Here is a 7,357-nt window from a genome sequence, read left to right as displayed (position 1 = left end):
TACTTTTCCAAGGAAAGGAGGAGGTTTAGGGTGGAGGAGGACCATAGAAACAAATAAATACAAACAGCTCAGTATTTTTACCCATGAACACTCAGTCAGGAAGGTATTTACTGAACCTCCTCAAGCTGTGTCCCACCTGTCTCTTCAAGAACTGGTCAGCTTTACCCAGACACGTCTCTCAGAGTTTGAATGAGGCTGCAGAGAACCAGCTTACCACCAGCAGTTGTACAGTGCCATCTGCATGCCTCAGCCTCTAGCCCAAAGTCCCAGGCTCCTGTTTGGACTGAAATGCAGCCCTGAAATGCAGCAAGACCACACTGGACTGTGATGAACTGAAAGCACTTCAGTTCAGCACTATTTTCCTGGGATTCAGCTTTGCATAAGGAGCTGCTGCAGGCTGTCTTCTCCTGACTCTGACTCCCTCGGCTGAATGCAGCTCCCCCTTAGTTGACAGTACACTGTGGGGAAGAGGAACTGAGGCATTCTGGGCACAGTCATGGCTGCTGCCATGGCAGTGTGGACATCATCAGCTCTGCATACATTAGTCCACTGAACTGGCTTCCTGTAGACTGTCCAAGGGGTGGAAATAGGTCATTTGCGAGTCACTTGCCATACAGGATTGGCTTATCTTCACAGTCTCAAACAAGTGGTTTGTACTTAGTCCTACAAGTAAAGACAATGGTTTCTACATGTCCCTTAAAATGATGTTTGAATCTGAGGGCCAGAACTGCTGAGTATCCTCAGCAACTCTGTTGGGGATTGCAAACAGTGTTCTCCATTATTAAAAAAAAAAAAAAAAAGGGAAAGGAAGATTACTCTGTATCCATGGCTACATGACTACACACCGTATCATCAATACCATGTCTCTGAGCAGCTGAGAGTGTCTGACATATTTTGGAATTTTAATGAAACCCATCAGGGAATATCTGATAGGTAAAACATCTGGAAATCAAAAATCCAGGGAGCCATATAAAACTCAAGTGAGGACTGCTTCAATTCCATTTTTGTCACACCTTTATGTATTTTTAAGCATATTTCTACCTTTAAAGTTATCTCTGCCGAACCTGCTGTCAGAGCAGTTTGGTTATTACCCATTCCCAGCTGATGCTATCAAGCTGACCTGTGGTGAGGCAGGGCTGTCAGAGTAAGCGGATTCCAATGTACAGCAGTTGAAATAATAAATGATAGCGGCTATACACCAGAGAAAAAATGTGATTATGCCATCACTCCAGTGCCCATTAAGCTCAGCAATTTCTAGCTATTTGAAAAACTGAGACATCATTTCTGCAACATGTGTTTTCTTGAATGCAATAAAATACACCATTTTAACACTGATTGCTTCTCAGGACCTAACTGGACTGTTATCTAGATAAACATTTCAGGAGGTTACTTACCTGTATCAGACTTTTAATTCATAATGTGAAGCTATATTGTTTTGGAAATGACAAGTACTCAGTGACTCTGTGTCTGCCAGTAACCACAGCACCAGGATTTATGGCAAGAGACTTTCCAAAGCCTGGGAAGTGTTTGGGCTCCTAAATCTCTCACTTTCAGAAATCTTGTAAGGGCTGTGTCTGAGAAGTTCCTGCACTGTCCACTCTTTGAACTAGCACAGAAGTACAGCAAAACTGTGCTTTTAGCACTTCTACTCTTATGCAACTGCAGAGTGAAGTTAACTGAATTATCTGAACCTTAGATAGGTTTGCATTTCGTTTGAAGACATTTTTGAAAAGCTTTTTTTTTATTTTTCCTGGAGTAGTTCTTCCTGCGTGAACTCATAAAACATGGAAAAATGTAAAAGTGAATTTCACATCTATCTGTACCAGAATGTGCCACAAAGTCAGGCCAGAACTTAATAGAGAACTGCTGGGAGGCTTCCCACGGATTGCACTGGGCTTTACATTAGACCCTGAAAAATCCAAACCCCTCTTTTTCTACTCAGCCAACTTCCACTTCTAGTTTTGTGTCAGATAAGTCATGAAAAAGAGAGCTCAGCCCTACTGAAGTAAGGGCACCTAGGAAAATCAATCATGGTAGAGATCTTAACACATAAATGAAAAGAAAAATCCTGGGGAGAAAATTTAAAGAAACTCTTTAATCTTTGACCCAGAGGCACTTAATGAACCCGGATGGAAAGTAATGTTCCTCATTGGAGAAATGTGTGCTCAAGAACGATCTGAATGCTCATTTATGAGCTATGACTATGAATTAACTGCAAATTTGGCTCACTGTAATGAAAAAAAAAAAAAAAAGCCACAGCAGGAAGCAAAATGTAATCCAGTCCTACTGAGAAACTGATGACAGAAAGGCTACACAATGGAGCAGAATGAAAGGACAGAGTGCAGATGCAAAATACACTTACACCTTTTCAAAACCAAATAAATGGAGGATAGAAATTATTTAATCAATACTTGTACGTCACAAGGAAAGGGTGTATATAAAAATGCTTGCTAGTATTTGTGGGAGGGCAAATTTGCAGGTAGTGTCTCCCTGGAAGTGTTAGTTTTTATGTGAAAACAAGGGATGATAAACCAAGCTTGAGAAATTTTAGATTTTAATCAAAATTTAGAGCTAAGGAACTATTTGATAGTTGAGACTTCATTATCTGAAATATATTCACAAGGGAAGGGGCAGATAGCAGAAAGAGATTGAAAACTATTTTGATCTCTTTCTTTCTTATGTTACTGGTTTCAGTGAAGTTTTTCATAGTTTTTCACTGTTTACGAGAAAGGAGAAGGAAGCTTTTAAATTAAGTTTTAATGTGTTTTTTCACTTAAAAAGGTGAAATGTGTCTATTACTCAAGATTAATTTCATTCTGACCTGTTGATCCTCACTGGATTATGGGATTCTTTGTTTATGTTCTTCTGTACTTGACTGCAACCATCAGCTCTGAAGTGCTGCTGGGTTTAGAAAACAAAAGTTTAAAGGAAAATATTTTTGTATCTTGCTAATGCTGTTTTCCACCAGTTTTTCTATATTGAACACTATAATGTGATACTTCTCCATTTTCTTGAGTTGAAGTGGTAGCCCAGGAAAAGACAGAAAGGTAAAATCAGCAACCAGAAGATAGCATCTTTTCTCTGTTATTTGCTGTTTATTTTCCAACTGAGCCCTCAAGAATGGCCAAATGTGTTCACACTGCTGTTCTTAGTCCAGATCTTCAAGTAATTTCAGGATATTAAGCAACCCACCAGTAATTGTGGAGGTCTTCCACTTTTACCTTTTCTGTGTCAAGATCACATTTGAATTTTTAATCTCATGGAATGTTAGTACACAGCTGCCAATGTAAATCTCCCCAATTTGCTACCCAGGAGATGCTGGTACCCTAGAAATACTGAAACTTTGAGAAAACCATGGTGTAAGACAATCCTAAGATACCTTATACAGAGCTAGTCCCATATTTCTTTCCTCCTATTTTAGACTTACCATCTTCCTTTCCTTTGGTAAAAGTGCCCACTTACATTTCTTCAAATAGCTGCATATAATTTCACAGCTGAAATATTTTATATCTGAGTTTTACTGCAAAAGGCAAAAATCCTGAAGACTGCATTTTATAAAAACCCAAGATAAACAGCTTCAAGGTATAGCAAATTTAATCCTTCCTAAATCCTGACTTAAGAAAAAACTTACACTGAGACATAAGGACAAGTAACAGTGAAGTCTGGATGATGAAATCTGCAATGACTCATTCCTCTAGTAAAATAGTCTCTTACAAGTGCTACACATTTTTTTAGTCAATAATTTGTATCACTAGAAAGTTAAGGAAAGGCACATTTATGTGGGATGGAGATAATCTGGATCTAAAATGAAAGATGTGACTCATAACAAATGACAGTTATGTATTAGATTACATTTTTTTTCTTCCTTTTTCAGTTAGCCAAAAATTATTACGATGTTATTACTCTTTTTCTGAAAAAATACCTCCTCATGTCCAACATTCTCCTTCTCCAGTTTACAAGTTAGAATATTGAGAAGTGTATAAAATCTATTTTACAATTTACAAAAAAATATATTTGATTAGAAGACCACTGGACGTAATGGTGTGGAACTGTAGCACACCTTTTCAATCACTAGAAACTCACACATACACACAGAAACCACAACAAATAATTCTATTTCTGTTCCCTTCCTGGGCAATCTCTTTGGCCCCAGCACAAGGAGACCATATCTTCTAAACTTCCAGGGAGAGCAATTGTATCCCACCTTTCTGTCCATAGCATATGTTTTTGCAGATGTGGTGTACCAGAGGAAAAGGGAACACCTCAGCTCAAGACCTGAAAGCTCTTGGCACCGATATGGACACTACTCTCAGTAATCCCAGCATTTGAATAATCTAAGCATGTCACCTTCCAGAACATTAGCCGTGCAAGGACATGAGGTTTATTGATAAATTCAATACAATGTATGACAATAAGTAAAATGGATACCCTGAAAGACTTTGAACAGGAAAATCAAACAAATTCAGTTATGCTTTGCAAAAGAAATACCCAGATTTAGACATAGTTCTAAAAAGACTTGATCTCTTTTCTCCACTGCTTCAAAAACCTGCTTGAGCCAAGGGCAGAGCTCTGTGGAAACTCAGAAAGTCATTCCTCTGCCTGGGGACCCTTTCTTCATGATCTAAGTTGTATTTCTCTGCTTCCACTTTTAAATAGGACCCTCTGATTGTGATATTGCACAACTTTACGTAGTTCCTCACCTTGTCCTCCAAAATCTGCAGCTGATATTGACATCTCCTTCCCTTGCTCTTGCTTTGCCTGCTGCCTCACAGTCTTTTGTATCATTTGGAAGAAGATGAGCCCTCCTAAGATACTATCAGGTTTTCATCCCCCCAAGACAAAGGTTGAGCTGCTCTGTTATTGTTCCTAGCTATTAATAGAAATATATATCAAGGACATCCCCATGTCCTTCATGCCAGGAACATGGAGACAGACCCTGTGTAAGAAGATAAATGGTTTGTGAAATAAAACCAGTCTTCAAATTTTGGGAACTATTGTTGAAAGCTAACACTCCAGAGCATCTCATTTTATTTTCTATCTTTAATAATTACTTGACTTTGGATTTGAGGAGAATATCTGCTCTTTAAAATGTGGCATCTGTGTTTAGACACCAGATTCATTAACTGCATTGACAGAGTAGGCAGAAGGAACAAAGACCAGAGAGAGTAATCCTCCACTAATGGAAGATGTCATATCTCCACAAAATCAATTTGCTGAGGTGACAGCCCATCTGTTGCTTTTGGTGAAAGTCACAACACCATGGGTAATAGTTTCTCAGAGCTGAATTACCTTCTCTTACACATGAAAATTAGTCACATCATAATTGAAGGCATTTTAAAGCTAGGGTTTTACTGCATACTGGCAGTTATTGGCCATGTGAAATAGTTTTTCCTAGATGTGAGTTCTGGGACACAAGCTGCAAGAAGCAAACACACAGACCATGTATGTCAATGACCTTACTATCAAAAGACGTATTTGGGACTGATTCTGTTTTCTGAAACAAATCTAGAGTGATGTCTTCTGTCAAGTTAATTGCAGCTTCCTAAAACAAATTAAAAAATCCCTTTCATTCAATTTTAAAATCTAACTTCAATGTTATTGAAGTATTATCAAAAATTTCTATGGTGTAATGGTAGAGATCCCAAAATGCATCACACAAAGGGATAGCGAGGACTACATTTTCTAGACTCTGTAAACTTACTTTTAGCATGCAGAAACTTCAATAAATTAAGTGGTTCATGTATGTTAAAACTGGCTTAATGTGTGTGTTAAAGCTTCAGCAGAAGAGTGCCACAAGAGAATCAATTAATGGGAGTCTATTCAAAGGTGTAAATTAAGACAGCTAACCTTAGTTACTTTAAATAGCTTCTTGACAGGCAAGTTACTGTGTAGATTCCATTTTCCACTAGTAGGGATTAAGTGATATTAGAACATCTAACTGAATCAAATTATTTAAGAATTTAAAGATTATAAAAAGGCCAGAGTATAACTTATACATCAACTTAGTCTCAGACCTGAATGATTTTAAAGAAGTAATTCAGAAATTAATAATCAGTGTGTTTGTTGATTCTTCATTTTGTTAATTTTGCAAAGTTTTTTTTTTCCTTTGATATTTCAGTTGCTGTATTCCTCCACATAGAAGTGGGAAGAGCTGTTATTTGGTCAGGTGGGACATGGAGCTGCATGGCGACTCTTCCACAGCACACAGCAGGGCAGGTGAAGGAGGATACAGTCTCCTGAACCTTTTAATACTGCTGCCTCCCAAAAACATGTTTGAAAGATACCCAGCAAATGCAGAAGTCACTGCTGATGCACTGCTGATGCACGTTAGCATGAGAACAAAGCTCCCCTACTGTGCATCACAATGGACACTCTAAAGAATTATGGTCATCACTGTCATGCCAAGAGAAGGGATTTGGGTTGATAAGAGTTACTTCTGTCTTTGACACTTGTAGACTGGCTTCCCAAGATTTATGGCTCAGATTTTATTTGCCTACAGTCTCTGACCTCTTAATTTAGAGCTGTCTTAGGTAAATACATCTCATTCCATGACAATTCCTGATGGCAGGAATGGGATGCTGTCCCTCTGTTTTACATAAGGGATTACTTTCCTAATTGGGGTTTGGAAAGATAGAGGATAGCAACTAGTAAATCATTTTGGATGAAGACGTCCTTGGATAAATCCTGGAAAGCCCTATGGACTGAGAAATCTTTGGTCTTTCCACAGACTCCTCAGGAGATGGAGAGAAGCCAAAGAATTCTTTTTTGCTTCCCAGTACTACTGTATATTGGGTCAAGAGAGAGTTGGTGCTTGTAAATAGTCAGCAGCACACACCCAGAGAAGAGTTTAAGAACAAGATATGACGAAAGTCTCTGTTCCATCAACATTTTCTCTAGGTGTCAATGATTTACCAGTCAGTTTCTCTTTCAGCACATTCCCTCTGGGGGCAAAATTGCTCCACTCAACACCTAAATGCTCATGAAACACCTCAACTTCCCAAGTATGTCTGGAAAGAAGAGAGTGGGAAATTTTATAGTGAGAAATTTCTTTCCCCTCCCAAGATATTTGTTCATCCAAAAACCCAATATTTTTTCTAACAGAAAGCCTGAAGTTTAGTTTTATTTCTCCCTATAAATTAGAAGAATATTTATAAATGTATTTAGAAATTATACAAATATTTCCAGGAGTAGGAAATGTGGGATTGTTTTCTTCATCAAGACAAGGTTTTGTTGTTTTAATTTGACATTATTCTTACTGTTTTATTAAGCTATTAACCACTGCAACTATTTCTAATGTTAAAAAACTACATAAAATATTTTGATAGATAAACAAAAAATTTCTTAAATGCTGCTTATT

Source organism: Pyrgilauda ruficollis, unplaced genomic scaffold, assembly GCF_017590135.1.
Source record: "Pyrgilauda ruficollis isolate IOZ18807 unplaced genomic scaffold, ASM1759013v1 scaffold2, whole genome shotgun sequence".
NCBI classification, from domain to species: domain Eukaryota; kingdom Metazoa; phylum Chordata; class Aves; order Passeriformes; family Passeridae; genus Pyrgilauda; species Pyrgilauda ruficollis.
This window is presented reverse-complemented; position numbering follows the sequence as displayed.